General features: G+C 39.8%; 1 protein-coding gene and 1 long non-coding RNA gene across 2 annotated transcripts in view; both read left to right on the top strand.

The window, feature by feature from the left end:
• LOC124288358 overlaps positions 1-19,954 on the top strand; it is a 163,043-nt gene that overhangs the window by 131,033 nt on the left and 12,056 nt on the right. The gene's annotated exons all lie outside the window — the stretch shown is intronic.
• Positions 17,946-19,793, top strand: LOC124288363. Its single transcript, XR_006901429.1, has 2 exons — positions 17,946-18,158; positions 18,956-19,793. It is a non-coding gene; the product is annotated as an uncharacterized LOC124288363 (long non-coding RNA).

The following is a 19,954-nucleotide window of genomic DNA, read 5'->3' as shown; positions in this document are numbered from 1 at the left end:
CGACACCAGGTAACACCAGGTCTGCCATCATAATGTGTCCATATTCTATCACGACAGTTGTATAGAGATGTCCGTCAGAGCACGATATCACTGGATATCATTAGAATGTCATTGACACATCTGTATGTGAATAACATGTGTTATACAGACTCATATGATAATTTGAGAGGCCCTTCATTATACTCATGTTTTATCCATCATTCAAATAATACCAAAGAATGTTCTGTATTTATCTATGAGGAACATACAACAGCAACAGCTTGATATACTCTTGTTGACACCAGATTACTTGGAAATCATTTCAGATGGTTTGTTTTACACTTGTATATGAAGCTTATATCTGCCATTTGTATATATTAGAACAGGAATAAACTTCCCACTTTTGTGAAGGTTATTTGTAAACAGTGAAGGTTATTGTTTAAACGACAGCTTCAGTTTTAATGTGACCAGCCATGACAACCTTCTTTAACCCTGATATTACCCTGATAGAAGTTGTGTCCAGTTAACTGGCTTCTCCACCAAATCGATTAAAGTCCAATACACTGAAAACAACGTATATACTCATATTTGTATATGTATGCCTCTCAGTCCATACTCTGTACATCACCTGATAACGGTGTTAGAACCTCCCCTGAAATGTCGCTCCAATTGTAATAAAGAAGTTGTTCGTTCATATATCTAAACCTTCTTTTGTACTCCCACTTCTACATGTTTCTCAAAGAAGTTTATGTTATCGTATGTGATGTTAAAAACCGTTAGTGCTCATCATGGTTACGCTTAAATCCCCAATATCAAAATACCTTAACTTTCATTAATCTTTGCACTTATTAAACCCACTTTGTATCTACCACCAGGGCCGACACGTGGCTCAAAATGCAACGTCACGACTACTTTCCAAAATGGACACACTTTGTTGGCGTACTTAGAAGCCTACAGCAGACAACGACATGCCACATTGTGTGTTTACAATGACAGCCATAATGGCAGGATGAGGTTTAGATCAGGTTATAGATATTGTAACGTGATGATAAACGCTGTTTGGGATGTACGGTTTGTAAGTATTTTGGACTCTAGACCTTAACGGCTAAGCTTGTATGAATAGCGGTTTAACGTATAGACTGCATCTGCTTCATATATGGATTATTCATACTTATAGTGCTATGCACAGGTGGTTTCAATATCATATGCTCCATAGAATTCTCTCAACCAATATAAATTTACACAAATACAAAGTAATAGAATCACCACTTTGTACATTTTATGATGTTGAAATAGATTCGATAATTCATCTACTATATGAATGCAAGTTTGTCAAAAGGCTGTGGCAAGACCTACTAGAATGGAATGGGAATGAAACAGACACTCATTTGAAATTAAACTCAGACACAGTTACTCTTGGATTCAAAGAGAGATAAAATGATGTACTGAATTTCATTTCTATTTTTACGAAAGAATACATATATTCTTGAAAAGTAGCAAACATTTTACCTTCTCTAGCTGGTCTGAAACCAAAATTGAAATACAATTACTAATAATTACGTAAATTAAATGCTTACTCTCACTGCAAATATGACGCTTTTGTCTCATTCTGGTCGTCTTGCCACAATCTACTTATATAGATAATGGTTGTATTTGTCTATTTGACTTGCTTTATATATATTACAGACACGTAGACATGTGACATGTGCATAAAATGCTATACCCAGATTCAATTATTCATAGTACAATTGTTGATTTATAATATTTCATTGTTGTTTGTTGGTTTGACTATAATACCTCTTACTTACAGAACTGATTAGGGGTGACTATTGAGGGGGAAAACGAATAGCGATACTCTATTGCAACAGACTATTGCCAGGGCCGTAGTTTACTTTTCTTATCAGAGGGGGCACTATCAACGTTACAAGAGCGTTATATCAATACTTTGATGCATAAAATGTAATCTGTTTGAAAATTCTAGGGGTCAGCTGCCCCCTGCCCCACCTCCCCTCGGTCTACCTACGGCCCTCATTGCGATAGTATTTTTCTCCTTGAATTGTCTCATTTGTAGTCATTTCCCAAATTAATGTACAGTTTATACAAAATAAACACAAGTTGAAGTTGTTTCAGTCTCTTTTGATAACTGACTAGAAACTTCAAACACAGATCAAGTAAACAGTTAGTCTGCAGCCAAACAATAAAAAAATACTTCCTGTATTTAGCGCTGCGTATTTATAACCGGAAGTCAAATGCTAAACTATCGATAGGCACACATACTGTAGATAGTTTGTCGTTTCATCCATCGATTCATTGCTATCGGAGACTCAACAATTGCAATCCATCGATAGTTCGATGCATCGTTACAGCCCTAGAACTGATTACTGGACCAAATCAAATTAAACTAAATCTGGAAATGACACACAACACGTCATGCATGTATTGCTATTACAATTGTTATGAACTCTCCATGGCAACAAGACAACAACCTGGTCCAAGTATTACCTTGACAACGTGGGTCAAGTGATAGTGACCGGTTGCACAAGAAACCTTGCAGGCTGTGGCTCGGACCATCATGCCAATCCAGTCAGTAATGAACTAACCAGTAATTATTATCCGTATTACTACTGACGTCTTTGTGTGAACAAGACGAAGTCCAAGGAAAAGACTCGGTCTATGTAACAGTTTTAGCTTTTCGATGGATATGCGAGACATTACGAATGCATACCTATATAACAAATGTATGCAGGTTTCTATATATATTTTTATGTCACTACAAAGCGAGTGATGTGATGGAATCAACACAAACCTGACAAAGCGTTATTGAGTAGGTACATTGAATTGTTGCAACTGAAGTAAAACAACAATACGGTCTTATAAAAGTAAGATAAGATAAGTTATTATCCAATTGGTGAAACATAAACAGTCTGTGTCATATACATTGTATATCATATGTGCGCATATCACTTTTACCTAGCAACCATTGTTTCTGTATTTCGTCGTCTGTGACGTCATTAAACAATGGAACGTGACGTCAATTAACAGGGCCGTCATACTTGTTTTCCGTGTTTTACTGCGCAAATGTACATGAATAAAATGGATAATAAAGAAATTATTACACTCGAGCAAGTGTGTCATACGACTTATACGAAACTCATGCAAAGTTATGTATTGTCCTCGCTCTCGCTCGGGCAATACAACATTTCACACTCGTTTCGTGTAAGCCGTTAGGCACACTTGCTCGTGAAATAATCTCTATATGTATAAGATAAGATAAAGATAATTCTTTATTGTCCGTGAGAGAATTTGTCTTTCATCTGATTGAACATATATACATGTATATCAAATAAATATATAATACAGTAATCATAATTCCTACAAATGTACAAAGCATGAAAATGGAGAACAGTAATGGTTATTCAACAAAGAAATTGACGTTGGTACAAAATACATTTTATGATGCTTGGATTTGCAGGTCAGTATATTTCTACCGACGGCCTGGGGGATCAGTAATGATATTTGTAGCTATATTTAGAGCCTTTCCTCCATGAAGTTCATTTCTTCTATGAAAGACACGATTAGTCATTTGCTCTGCTTGTTTTATAAACGTGTCCAGTTTGTTTTTATTACTGAGTGAAAAGGAGCCGAACCAACACTGAATAGAGAAGAGGAGGATGGATTGTACACAACTTTTATAGACAAGTTTCAAAAGCGTTGAGTCAATGTGCAAAGTTTCTTGAGAAAATGAAGGCAGCGAGACCGACACTTACTGTAAATGCCATCGTTATTTTGAGAGAAATATAATATATTGTCAATTATAGTTCCAAGATACTTATAACTACAAACTAATTCTTATCCCCATTGATGATGACAAGATTATTTCTTCGCAAATCAATGATAATGTTTTTGTTTTTGACTCATTAAGTTCCAAACGTTTTCATTACACAACTTAACAAAAGCATTTATTTCGTCTTTGTAATGCATACTCATTGTCAAAGATTAGACTGCTGATGGCTATATCATCGGCGAACTTGAATCTAGAATAGAAAGTTGAGAACTTATTACAATCATTATACACAGCCTTGTGGAACACCGGTATTAAAGTACAAAGTGAAAAGTATTAGAGACAGTACACAGCCTTGTGGAACACCGGTATTAAAATACAAAGTGAAATGTATTAGAGACAGTACACAACCTTATGGAACACCGGTATTAAAATACAAAGTGAAATGTATTAGAGACAATACACAGCCTTGTGGAACACCGGTATTAAAATACAAAGTGAAATGTATTAGAGACAGTACACAGCCTTGTGGAACACCGGTATTAAAATACAAAGTGAAATGTATTAGAGACAGTACACAACCTTATGGAACACCGGTATTAAAATACAAAGTGAAAAGTATTGGAGACAATACTCATCCTTGTGGAACACTGGTATTAACAGATACAGTCTGAGAACGAGTACTTTTCAGTTTGGCATATTGGGCTCTGTAAGATGGAAATGAGGCTGAAGTGGAACACTTTTTATGGATAGACAACTTCTTTGTTGCAGTAGTAGTTGCGACGTTTCGGTGTAGATCCTAACCCCGTTATCAAGCAAATGATACATAACAATTGCACAAGGAGAAATATATACATGGCGGGTATTGCGGGCATTGGTTTATACAATAGAAGAGGTTGATGTACGGTGTGTTGACATGGGACTTGTTGTGATGGGAATGATTGAAGCCAGTAGACAAAGGCCGAACTCATTCTTGGTTAGGCTTGATTAGTTGATCGTAAGCCGTGGGGATGTAATAACCCTGATCTCTGTTGATAGCCGGGTTGAGTCATCGGGGAAGGGAAGTCATCATTGAGGAAGGGAAATGAGGCTATCTATTTAACTAGAGAGGGACATATGTCGAAACCAGCACGCATACCACTCGCATATCACTCTCTCATCTCAGTGTCTTCCTCCACACCATCTGCTAATACTTCATCCAGCTCCATCCTCAGCCCCCTCCCCTCTAAACCCCCAAACCACGTTCCATCCAACCCCCTCCAAACCTACCCCCACCACCAACTAAAACTCCTCCCCCCCCCCCCGCTCTCACCCAACCACGCACAAACCCATCAAACCTAAACAACCACTCCTACCCACACCCACACCACCCCACCCCCAAAACCCCGGCCTAACACTGCCCCACCACCTCCCAAGCCCACAAACCAACCCCCACCTACCAATACTAGTCTCCCCAAACCACCCATCACCCAAGCTATCCAACCCCACAGAAGCCAAAACAGCTGCCCTAGCCACCAACAACCCAAGCTCACTGCTACAAAAATTCAAAACCACTGCAAGCCATGAATTCATATCTGCACATTCTGGAACTGCAATGGATACCCTCGAGTACACAGGCATGAGCTCTAAGGCAGCCTCATCGCCATCAAAATCGCTCTGCTCTCCAACCAAATTATCAGCCCTAACAAATGCCTTCAAAATACCAGGCTATATTTTATTCAGAAAGATAGACCTCGGCCAGAACTTAAATATCCCAGGCCCAAAATAAAATCTCCCCAAATAATCTTTATAACCAGAGCAATTAAATTATACCACTTTCGACATACCAGGCCCACCCAAGATCTCGGAAGTCCTGGCTATTAAAACAAAACTTAACAATAAAGAATTTACCATCATAAACGATAAAGAATTTACCATCATAAACGTATATAGAAGACCCACCCACAAAATCACTAGTAATGATTTAGAAATACTATCCAAATTCATAAGTCCATATACCATTATCCTCGGAGATTTCAACGCACACCATCCACTGTGGAGCACAAGACCTTTCACCGACATTAATGGAACTCGACTATCCGACTGGCTAGACAAACACAACCTAAGCACACTAAACGACAACCAACCTACAAGGTACCCACTCTCCCACCTACATTCGCCCACAGCAATAGATATCACACTCACTACACCTAAACTTACACAATCTTGTATATGGGAGGTCCACAATGACACCTGGGGCAGTGACTACTGCCCCTTCAAAATTACAATCTCATCACATACTCACCCCACACCTACAAACACCACCGACAACATCCAACCCACACCTCCTGAACTCAAATTCAACCTGAAAAAAGCAGACTGGCATAAATTTACCACACTCTGCAAACAACTAGACACTACTAGCATCTAAAACCACGACATAAACACATTCAACAACAACTACACAAACGCCATTATAAACATCACAAAAAAATGCATTCCCACGATCCGGACCGACCCAGCACTAAAAACAGTCCCCTGGTGGAGCACAGACATCATAAATGCCAGAAAGGCAAGAAAAAAGGCCCTTAACCAATCAAAAAGGGACCGTTCAAAATTACATTTGGCAAAAAAACTAAGAAATAATACTAAACAACTTATAAAGGCAGCAAAAATCCAACATTGGAGAAACTTTTGTTCAACCCTTAGGCTTAAACAAAGCTAACACTCGACAAATGTGGAACAAATTTAAAGCCATAAAGGGCATTTCCAAAAAACCCATTTCACCTAACCTCCCATTTTTCGACCACTAGTAGATAAGGCCAACTAATGCTGCACAATTTTCGAATACAGTAAGCCCGCCAACTATCGACCACAATTCCAAAATACATTAAACCGACCCCACCCACCCTTCAAACCTCCCGATAAACAAATCCATTAACATACACGAGCTTAAATCTGCACTAAGAAACAAAAACACAGCCTAGGCCCCAGGTCCAGATGCCATCACTTACACCATACTAAACAAACTCACACCAAACATGCAAAACCTTACACTTACACTCTTCAACCACATCTGGACTTCAGGCTACATACCTACTGCATGGAAAACAGCCAGGGTGGTACCAATCCTCAAACCTGGCAAACCAAATAACGATCCAGATTCTTTCCGCCCCATTTCACTCATCTCTCACTTATGCAAACCTCTTGAAACTATCATCAACAATAGGCTAAAACACCAATCTTAAATAAAAATCTTATAAAAGAGGACCAGAGTGGCTTCACTCCTAATCGACAAACTTTAGATCACATTTTACATTTGGAACAAGACATCAGAGTAGCCCAAGCACAAAAACAATACACAGTGGCCATTTTTATAGATTTCAGTAAAGCATTCCACATGGTTTGGCATAACGGCCTCCTACAAAAACTTCAAAAACATGCCATACACGGTCGAATTCTAAATTTCATTCTCTCTTTCCTAAACGACAGACAAATAACAATAAAAAAACCGTGGGCATTCTATTCAAAACTAAAAGAATGCAAAATTATACACCCAATCTACACTTAAATAATCAAAAAATTGAGTTAAAAAATGAAGCCAAATTCCTAGGAGTAACTTTCGACCACCATATGACATGGACACCCCACATTCATAACTTGGTCAACTCATGTCAAAAAGATTTAAACTTAATGCGAGCCATCAGCGGTACAAACTGGGGTGCCGGCAAACACACACTCATCAACATATAGAAAACTCTTATTCTGTCGAGAATGGACTACGCCGCTCCGGTTCTCCACAACCTATCCCCCTGTAACCTCCAAAAACTAAACTCAGTCCAATATAAGGCCCTCAAACTAACCACAGGCACGAGGAGTGGTACCTCCCTTAATACACTTCTCCTGATTACAGGCACCTCTTCAATCACCCACAGAATCAACCAAACCACACTCACCTACTGGGCTGGGGCCCAACACAACTCCATCTTCAAACTAATTACAAACAAATACAACAACATCAAAACTCGACACTTAAAAAATTCAAAATAAACCCAAGTATAGCTCCATGCCTTACCCACTTCACCAGTCTGCTACATGCCCAACAGTTAAACACCATACCTCACACACCTCCCATTACAAGCTACATCCACGACACCCCCACCATCCACAGACACCACTTTAGCCTCTACACTACTCTACACAGATGCATCCATCAACAAAAACAACAAAACAGGCATAGGTATACATGTAGATCAACCCCCCACTACCCCACAACAAACCTGCACTACTCAAACTACACCACTATTAACACCACCGAACTAACTGCAATCCTCTCAGCACTACACCTAATACCATCAATTCAACAAGCAAACTTTCTCATACTTTCCGACTCTTTCAGCTCTATCAAACAAATACAAAATATGCACTCAAAATACAAACAGACTCACTCAAACGCTTAAACAAAAACATAACATTCATATGGATACCCAGCCACACCAACATTCCAGGAAATAACACTGCAGACACAGCCGCCAAGCTAGCAGCCACACACAACTCACCTAGCATCAATTTCCACACATCCAAAACAGAACTCAAACAACTTATTAAAACAAATATATCAAAATTAAACTTCCAGCACAACATAAATACTAATAAATCAACATGGGTTAAAACATCATCAAAACACCTATCAGCAAACTCCCTACATTCTCCAATATCAAAAACATTGACATTTGCATAAACAACTACACAGCAGTATACCATCTAAATACCACAATAATATACATTTACTTCTTAATCCCCTCAAACCGCCCACTATCTTCCACGCCATAGCCACCTTCCTACAAAACTCCAACCTAATCCATAAAATTTAGAATCTCCCAAACAAATCTCCATTACACTACCTCTCAATAGCTTATATATTTAGACTAGGCTTCAAAACTTCATTTATCCATACTATTACTCTATTACCAATATAAGCCTACCTATTTAGACCTGGGAATCAATTTCACTTATCCAGAGCGCTTTATTTCAGCTATGAGGTCCGCGCCCTCTCAACCCCAGCCAGCTCACTCTCAGCCTTACAACTCACAGCCAAGGCCTTTGCCTCACCGTTACATTGAATTGCTGTAACTGACGTAATATAGCACGGCGATGTAAAGTCGGGTCGGTGAGATCCAGTGTGTGTATATCAGTGTACACGCAGTCACTGTAATCACGGTACTTGATATATAGAAATGACGGTTATAGATTACAATCTTCATTTCCTGGAAGAGAAACCGAAAGTAGCCGTCCTGTTTCGTTTCAAACCATCAGTATAATCACGTTACGCCGTCACTGTCCCCGCAGTGCCCGACATGAAGCCACTAAGACAAGATACAGGGCACTTCGTCAAATGAATGACGTTAGCACATACTGCTACATCTAACGTTCATGACTACCCAGTGTGTGTGTACCTTAACGAGCGGTTGGTCCAATGACTGTAAGTAAACACTTCTTGGTTCATGTTTGCAAGTTGAGATGAACCGTGGTATCATGCTTCTAGTCAAACTGATAATAGTGAGGTCTTACATATCACAAGACGCCAGTCATGTTACAGGGCATTATATGTTTCGTAGTTATAGTAGTGTCGAGGGACACCAGCGGCTTATCTGTAACTCAGTCCAATATAATACACCTGCGTGCCGACATCTCAAAGCATTCTTAAGGCCTACATATAGACAATAAAAACGTCCACCACTCTTTGATAAATATGTTTGTAAGACACACTAATAAAAAATGTTATCCGTTGTACAATAACGTCTTTGTTACAGTTGCCGGTAACTGCTACCATAATGGACGGGTACCTGCGAGATGATGAAATACTCAGTGTATTCTGGATCACAGGGCTTCCAACATGTGACAGGCCAAGGCTTGGCGTTGCCGTGTGTACACTTGGGAATATACCATTGGCAGTCTTCTACTCTGAAAGGAAACCAGACAAATCCTGTATTCATGCTGAGTTGAAACTGATTCGGACCTTGGAGTTCCTGTTTACCAAAACGAACCTATTTAATACCGATATGGTTGACATGTTGAACATTAAGGTTTTTCAGAATTACAGCCCATGTTGGGATTGTGCCAAACGGTACTGTGATATTCTACAAACCCTTAGAGACTGCCACTTCAAAGTCACATTAAGCATTCATTTTGTATCTTTGTTCAAAATCTGCTGGGACGAAGATGATTTCGAAAGTTCACCGAGCTTCTTGGACCCAGAAACTCATAAACGAAACGTCCAGGAATTAATGAACCTGAGGAACCAGGGTGTGATTATGAGAACATTCACACACCAAACATGGACAGAGCTGCGCTTAGTCCTCGGCATCCTTGGGCCATACACACATCCGGGATATCTGATGGGAGTTTCAGGGATTCCCGTAAATCCCCGGAGACGTGAATCAGCTGATAAGAATACAAGGGATAGCCTTCGAAGAATATTAAGTAGGCCTAGTGTTTGAATGGACTTTAGAACTGATACGTATCAGTGTTCCCCCCAGGATCTCAAAAGGGCAGGCTGATATGATTTCAAAAGGGACTTGCACTGATCGATTAGATATATTGCGTCAAGCTATTCATGTATATGGTTCTTAAAGGTTTAAAAGAGCACAGCACAGTTATTACACTGAACTTCAATATAAAATAGAAAATAAAGAGAACCAAGTGTTAGTGTTAATTATTGTATTAAAATAAGGACAGGACGCCAAATAACTTCTTCAGGGCGCTGCGCCATGCTGAACATACCTCGTGGAAACACTGCATAGACAGGGGAAATGCTCTACGGATGTCACTTTCTATTTTATGAGGAACAGACGCTTTTATAATCTCACTCCCTCATCACATGATGAAAGCTGGGAAACAGGGAGCTTATATACTTGCCACATAAAGAAACTGTGCACTGTCAAAATATTATCCCAGTTGATAAGTACGATAACAATGTCAAAGGTACATATAAACTTTAATGGAGGGATCATGAGACCATAACAAGTCGGGAGAATTTCAATTGAAAAGTCAATCACAATGACGTCACGAGTCCACAAGCGGGACAGGGGTCAATATATATCATACTGTCACACACAGGACGAATAATTTGTTGTTGAAATTGACGCCCAAGAGAGGGAGTTTCTACACTCGAGCTAACTATTTTCCCATCAATACTCCTCGTTACATTCATGTACCTTTGTGTGAAAATGAGTGAATATCCATTACAATATGGAAATGGATTGATTACAACACGGTTTGAAATGCACGAGTAATTCCTATATTTAATGGGGGCGAGAGCAGTAATGTATTTATCACTCACTTAATCCTCCGAATTATCTTACGTAACGCTGACAAAAGAATTTAATAGAAACAATACAACAATAAAAACACCCCAAACCCTAAACCAAACAAGGATGTTATGTAATATATGATGAACTAGGTTCATGATGCAAAACACATTACTGCATATTACATTCACCGTCAGTACACGAGTGAGTACTTCATTGTACATTGTACAATACAAAATAAAATAGTGGTGTGTATAGCAATGAAGTCAGGGATCGTATTATTCTCCTTTCTCTCAACGTTACTTTGGATTTAATTAGCCAGAGTATGTTTGTGTCCCATGAAAGTGTATTATGTGATATTTGCATTCTATGACCAAACCAGAGAGATTGCGTCAATGCTTGATAAGTTTATTGCACTCAACGCTACAGGTAGGGAACAACTACTTAGACTCTCCAGCATAAGATTCACCAGCGTTGTCGTCAACAGCGACAATGTTGTGCAGAGGTGTGGCATTTAGCCCTTGTTAAGATTATATTGAGACACGATTTCATTTGACACAGCCAGAGATCAATGTCGTGAAGATACAACAACTCAATCAATGCGCCAACAAATGTACAGAATAAACATTGATCACCAACCCACGTCATACAAAAGGGGGGTTTTAGCTCGCAGTGATACGATAAATGGACGGCTAGGCCTGTCACCATCAATTTCCACGAAAGCTGATTCTAGGAACGTGGCAAAAATATACCCGATCAATGCAGCCTAACATGACATGTCATGTTTATATATTGTTTAGAATCAACGTTTAATCGTGAGGTATTCCCATCTTTGGTGTCTTAAAAGAACAAACGTGTTCTTAGAAATCTCGCATTTTGTGCAAACTCATTTTCACACTGATTGTCCATGCATCATATCTATAAATACCGATTGTAATCTGTTAACAATGAATAGTTTAGGGAACTGCTATGATGAAACAGTCAGACAACACGATGGTGTACAGTCGACTTCCAAACTACGAGCTGTATCCTGCAAGTAACACGTAGTCTGTTAAATAGAACAAACTTTTTGGATAGCAACGTCTTTTATTCTCGAGGCAGATTATTGTACCGTTGTCTAGCATTTATGAATCCGTATCGAAACGTCGCACTCACGAATAAAAGAAGGTTCTTTTTTTATTGTTTTGTTTTTTCCAATTTTAATTCAGTACGCCAGGGTTACAGTTCATACAACAACATGGCAGGTATGCTCATGCCAAAGAGTGTAATGTTTGATTAAATAGAGAACAGATTGACATATGTTATTGACAGGTTATAATCCCATGGTAGAATGCTGTATTAATACAGTAGTGTATTTACGTAGTCATGTTATAGTGCTTTTCCAATACAGAGAGAAAACATTCACAAAGCAAAACATATTGCAGATCTCGGGCAGTGAGATATCAACGTCTATGAAGGTTAATACCGTTGTGCCATTACCTGGTACATTCATAGTACTGTATAGGTACAGTCACATTGCAAACAATATCACATGTCAAGTAATGGTAACAGGTATATCAATAGTTATCAAAGGTTAATACAGTTATGATTACCCGATGGATTTATAGTACTTGTCAAGTATAGAAGAAGAAGTTCTCATTATAGCAGATATCCAATGTTGATCAATGGATAATGCAATAATACTGTTACATAATTCATAGTACAAAAGTCACAAGGTAAATATCAAGTAGTAATAATACTACTAATAATGATATTAGAAAGAAAATGCTTTGAATTTGTGTCATAAGTTATATACAGAAATCTAGGCCTTATCGGGTCTTACGAGATGTATTATAGTGCCATCGAAAGGTAGCTGCATTAGTACAGTAGTGAATTTACCTAATGCCTTCATAGTACTATGTCGACTACAGACAAGAACACGGTCACATCGTAGTAGATAGATCAAACGATATGTCCTTGGAGATATCATTTTGACAGTAGGTTTTGTATAATGCCCTCACAATGCTATGACGTCATGAATTTAATGACGTCACAATGCTATGCCATCGCCACACTGTAAGTCTAATGGCAGTACTGTGTTCAGATATTTCATTGTTGAACTAATGAAGAGTGATTTTTGTATGATAAATAGAATCTCACCCTCGTGCCTTCTGATATGAAATGTATCAACACTCGTTGATAAAAGTAAACATATCCCCGGCAGGCCTCTAATATTTGTAACTTTATCGACTCGTGGTGATACGTTTGATATCGAAAGACACCCGGCTGCGATTCTCTGTACATTCGCAGGTCATCGAAAGTTGATTGTTATACTGTGAACTGCCGGGCACAGGCGTGATTTCACTTCCCCATATGCACGCAATATTCACGCTTCCAACACGTGCAACGCAAATCATAATTCTCTTACTCTTAATTAGTATTTTGTTGACATTTTCATTTAGTGTTGATATTTATTATAGCGATGACATACAATGGTCCACACCATCTAGATACAATGACATACAATGGTCCACACCATCTAGATACAATGACATACAATGGTCCACACCATCTAGATACGATGACATACAATGGTCCACACCATCTAGATACGATGACATACCATGGTCCACACCATCTAGATACGATGACATACAATGGTCCACACCATCTAGATACAATGACATACAATGGTCCACATCATCTAGATACGATGACATACAATGGTCCACACCATGCAGATACAATGACATACAATGGTCCACACCATCTAGATACGATGACATACAATGGTCCACACCATCTAGATACGATGACATACAATGGTCCACACCATCTAGATACGATGACATACAATGGTCCACACCATCTAGATACAATGACATACAATGGTCCACACCATCTAGATACCATGACATACAATGGTCCACACCATCCAGATTCAATGACATACAATGGTCCACACCATCTAGATACGATGACATACAATGGTCCACACACTAGATACAGTCCACACCATGACATACAATGGTCACACCATCTAGATACAATGACATACAATGGTCCACACCATCTAGATACAATGACATACAATGGTCCACACCATCTAGATACAATGACATACAATGGTCCACACCATCTCCAGATACAATGACATACAATGGTCCACACCATCTAGATACGATGACATACAATGGTCCACACCATCTAGATACAATGACATACAATGGTCCACACCATCTAGATACGATGACATACAATGGTCCACACCATCTAGATACGATGACATACAATGGTCCACACCATCTAGATACAATGACATACAATGGTCCACACCATCTAGATACGATGACATACAATGGTCCACACCATCTAGATACGATGACATACAATGGTCCACACCATCTAGATACGATGACATACAATGGTCCACACCATCTAGATACGATGACATACAATGGTCCACACCATCTAGATACAATGACATACAATGGTCCACACCATCTAGATACGATGACATACAATAGTCCACACCATCTAGATACAATGACATACAATGGTCCACACCATCTAGATACAATGACATACAATGGTCCACACCATACGATAGATACAATGACATACAATGGTCCACACCATCTAGATACGATGACATACAATGGTCCACACCATCTAGATACGATGACATACAATGGTCCACACCATCTAGATACGATGACATACAATGGTCCACACCATCTAGATACGATGACATACAATGGTCCACACCATCTAGATACGATGACATACAATGGTCCACACCATCTAGATACGATGACATACAATGGTCCACACCATCTAGATACGATGACATACAATGGTCCACACCATCTAGATACGATGACATACAATGGTCCACACCATCTAGATACGATGACATACAATGGTCCACACCATCTAGATACGATGACATACAATGGTCCACACCATCTAGATACGATGACATACAATGGTCCACACCATCTAGATACGATGACATACAATGGTCCACACCATCTAGATACAATGACATACAATGGTCCACACCATCTAGATACGATGACATACAATGGTCCACACCATCTAGATACAATGACATACAATGGTCCACACCATCTAGATACAATGACATACAATGGTCCACACCATCTAGATACGATGACATACAATGGTCCACACCATCTAGATACGATGACATACAATGGTCCACACCATCTAGATACGATGACATACAATGGTCCACACCATCTAGATACGATGACATACAATGGTCCACACCATCTAGATACGATGACATACAATGGTCCACACCATCTAGATACGATGACATACAATGGTCCACATCATCTAGATACGATGACATACAATGGTCCACACCATCTAGATACGATGACATACAATGGTCCACACCATCTAGATACAATGACATACAATGGTCCACACCATCTAGATACGATGACATACAATGGTCCACACCATCTAGATACGATGACATACAATGGTCCACACCATCTAGATACGATGACATACAATGGTCCACACCATCTAGATACGATGACATACAATGGTCCACACCATCTAGATACGATGACATACAATGGTCCACCATCCATCACAGACCATCTAGATAATGACATACAATGGTCCACACCATCTAGATACGATGACATACAATGGTCCACACCATCTAGATACACATGACATACAATGGTCCACACCATCTAGATACGATGACATACAATGGTCCACACCATCTAGATACGATGACATACAATGGTCCACACCATCTAGATACGATGACATACAATGGTCCACACCATCTAGATACGATGACATACAATGGTCCACACCATCTAGAGATGACGATGACATACAATGGTCCACACCATCTAGATACGATGACATACAATGGTCCACACCATCTAGATACGATGACATACAATGGTCCACACCATCTAGATACGATGACATACAATGGTCCACACCATCTAGATACGATGACATACAATGGTCCACACCATCTAGATACGATGACATACAATGGTCCACACCATCTAGATACGATGACATACAATGGTCCACACCATCTAGATACGATGACATACAATGGTCCACACCATCTAGATACGATGACATACAATGGTCCACACCATCTAGATACGATGACATACAATGGTCCACACCATCTAGATACGATGACATACAATGGTCCACACCATCTAGAGATGACATACAATGACATACAATGGTCCACTTCACCTAGATACGATGACATACAATGGTCCACACCATCTAGATACGATGACATACAATGGTCCACACCATCTAGATACGATGACATACAATGGTCCACACCATCTAGACACGATGACATACAATGGTCCACACCATCTAGATACGATGACATACAGTGGTCCACACCATCCAGATACGATGACATACAGTGGTCCACACCATCTAGACACGATGACATACAATGGTGCACACCATCTAGACACGATGACATACAGTGGTCCACACCATCTAGATACGATGACATACAATGGTGCACACCATCTAGATACGATGAGATACAATGCTCCACACCATCCAGATACGATGAGATACATGGTCCACACCATCTAGACTCGGTAACATACAATGATCCACATGGTCCAGATACGATGACATAGATTGGTCCACTCCACGATGTTGTGCCATGAGATAGAATGTTCCTCGCAATCTGGGCACGCTGTTATTGTACACTGAAGTTGTAGAATTTGACCGCTGGACAAAGTGCTGCCGTCTTACTTCTACTTTGAAGCAATATACCTATCTTTGAAGAATGGTTTGTGCAGGCAGCGTCGATGGAGTTTCTACACTCGAGCTAACTAGTTTCCCAACAATACTCCTCGTTACATATCGTTGTTTTACTACGAGTGAATGTCGAAATGGATTTATTGCGATATTTAATGGGGACGCGAGCAGTAACGTATTTATCACTCACTCTCCGTATCATCTTATGTAACCTTGACACACGTTTTCAATGTGAAACAAAACAAGGCAACATCAAATGCTATATATAATTAACTAGGTTCATAATTCAAGACAAATTACTGCAAATTACGTTCACCGCCATTACACGAACGAGTACTACATTCAGTGACAGTGCAATGACGATACAAAATGAAATAGTAGTGGTGATGATCGGGGATCATATATTACTCTCCACTCTTAATTAGTCAGAGTATGTTTGTGTCCCATGAAAGACCATTATACAATATTTTCATCCTATGACCTAACCAGAGAGTGAGTGAGTGAGTGAGTTGGGTTTTACGGCGCCTTTAGCAATATTCCAGCAACATCACGACGGGGGACACCAGAAATGGGCTTCTCACACTGTACCCATGTGGGGATTCGAACCCGGGCCTTCGGCGTGACGAGCGAACGCTTTAACCACTAACAAAAGAGATCGCGTCCAGGCTTGACAGGTTTATTGCACACAACATTACGTGTAGGGAACAACTACTTAGACTTTCCAGCATAAGAATCACCAGCGTTGACGTCAACAGCGACAATGTTGTGTAGAGGTGTGGCATTTAGCCCTTGTTAAGATTATATTGAGACACGATTTCATTTGACACAGCCAGACATCAATGTCGTGAAGATACAACACCTCAATCAGAATGGGCCAACAAATGTACAGATTACACATTGCAGACCAACCCATGTCATACAAACAAATAGGTGTCAGCTCGCATTGATACAATCAATAGACGGCTAGGCGTGGCAACATTAGTTTCCACGAAAGCTGTTTCTAGTTATAAATATACCCGGCCACGACAGCCAATATGGCGATGTAAACATGACGTGACACGCAGCTAGTGGTGTATGTCACCGTTGTTTGCCTATCACACGTCTATTAAAGGCAAAAGTTTAACTAAGACAGAATGAGAAAAGGAAAATAGTTTACTCTCTGACATACCCGTCAAACCAGGAATACTTGGATCTCCACTGACATGTAAGGTTAGATCAGGATTGCTATGAAGGCAGCAGTGGGTAGTGACAAGGTATACGTGTAGACAGTGTGGCGTCAACTTCTTATACACCGGCTGTGTTCCTGCAAGCATCAAGTTAGTATTATATCTATTATAATTTCAGAATATGGTATTTGTGTGAACCTTCGTTGACATTCTAACCGCAGCAGCCTCTACCAATAGGTGGTAATATCATGACAGTCACCAGATAGTCAGTGTCAGTGGAACGGGGCGGATACGTTCGCATCACAAAGGTTGCAGCAGCCATGAGGATTCCGGTTACATAATAACGTTTGGTTGAAATTGGTACAAAGGCACGGAAAATGGTAAATTGAACTTGTGTAGGTACTTATTTGGAGAGACAGACTAAACATTCTTAATTAACAGTATGATACCTGAGTTAAAACCAATAAACAACCTGGTCTGATTCGCCACCATACCGTCACTGTAGAAGGGACATCGCCATCCTTCTATCCTCCTCTGTAACACGTCACTGCACGTTTCTCGCTCATGTCTATTTGAGTGGTTTGTCCGTGTGTGTGTTGTTCTGAGCGCCATTAGCGGCTGTCTCACGACGTTATGACGTTCTACTTCAACTCCAAACGAGGATGTTATGGTGAATAAGTCCAGAGTATTTCACAAAACAGAATGGGGTTTAATTCCCAACATAATCCAGGACCATGCAACCAGGTGCCAACCTTCACATATCAACCTAGAAGTGAACCCATCCTAAAGTATATATTTATCAGTCAACTGATAGATGCCATGTATATGCAATTTGCAAATATACATTCTAGATCACTCACTAACTCACTAACTCACTCACTCACTCACTATATTTGTGTAGCCTTTCAAACAGAAACTAAACGTTACACATGTTAGTTACATTATAGATGGAGTCCAGTGAAGAAATGAAAGTACTACCCGATGACAGAATTCTACGGATATTTTGGGCGACTGGGTGCCCTCTGTTTCCGCGTCCAAGAAGGGGTGTAGCTGTGTGTGTCGTAGGAAGTGAAAAGGGAGAAGTATTCCAGTCAAGCAGGAGAAGGAGGGGACGTTGTCGACATGCAGAAGACAAACTTATGCAAAAGTTAAATCAAGACCTTAATAGTGGAACATTAGGAGATAAATTAAGTAAATCAGGAACTACCAAAATTGAAATATTTCAGAACTACAGCCCATGTGGAAACTGCGCTGAACCCATTAGCGAGTTTCTGGGCAGACTAAAGGTGTTTTACCCTGGATGCAACGTCACGTTGCACATTCATTTTGTGTGTATATACAAGATATTTTGGAACGAGAATGGACCGAGACCATACTACATTACACCAGACGAGCACATCAGAAACCGTGAAGGGTTGTTACGTCTTAAAGCACATGGAATACAGTTACAATCATTCACTTCTCAAACATGGGCAAAGCTATCGGACATACGTATGCCTAACCCAAATAGGTCAGACCATGTAGCTGAAGATTACCCTGAATGGTATGGACACCATAAACGAGAAGTCGCTGATACAAAAACTGCCGAAACCTTTCAAAGGATTATTCTATGAACGAAAACTTCGAAAGCCCACACTGATTGCAAAAGAGAGTATTTTAGCTGTTTCAGTTCCAGAAACGTTTTTTACATGGCACATACAACTTACAGAAACAAACACCATGAGGAACATTGTCAATGTTTTTTCTTGATCCTCCCTGTACGTGATATAAAACTGTCCAATTGTTTACTGATTTGATTTAAGTTTTCAAACAGCCCAATCCTTTGAAGGTCAGTTTGAAAGTCATCCTAGGATACTTCAGAACAGCTGATGCTAGGGTTCAAGGGACATGGGAAACAATCATTTTACGATTTTCTTTATACATTTACCGAATAAGACGACATCTCC

This window comes from Haliotis rubra, unplaced genomic scaffold (assembly GCF_003918875.1).
Source record: "Haliotis rubra isolate DU_JTF1 unplaced genomic scaffold, ASM391887v1 Scf416, whole genome shotgun sequence".
NCBI classification, from domain to species: Eukaryota; Metazoa; Mollusca; class Gastropoda; order Lepetellida; family Haliotidae; genus Haliotis; species Haliotis rubra.
This window is presented reverse-complemented; position numbering and strand designations above follow the sequence as displayed.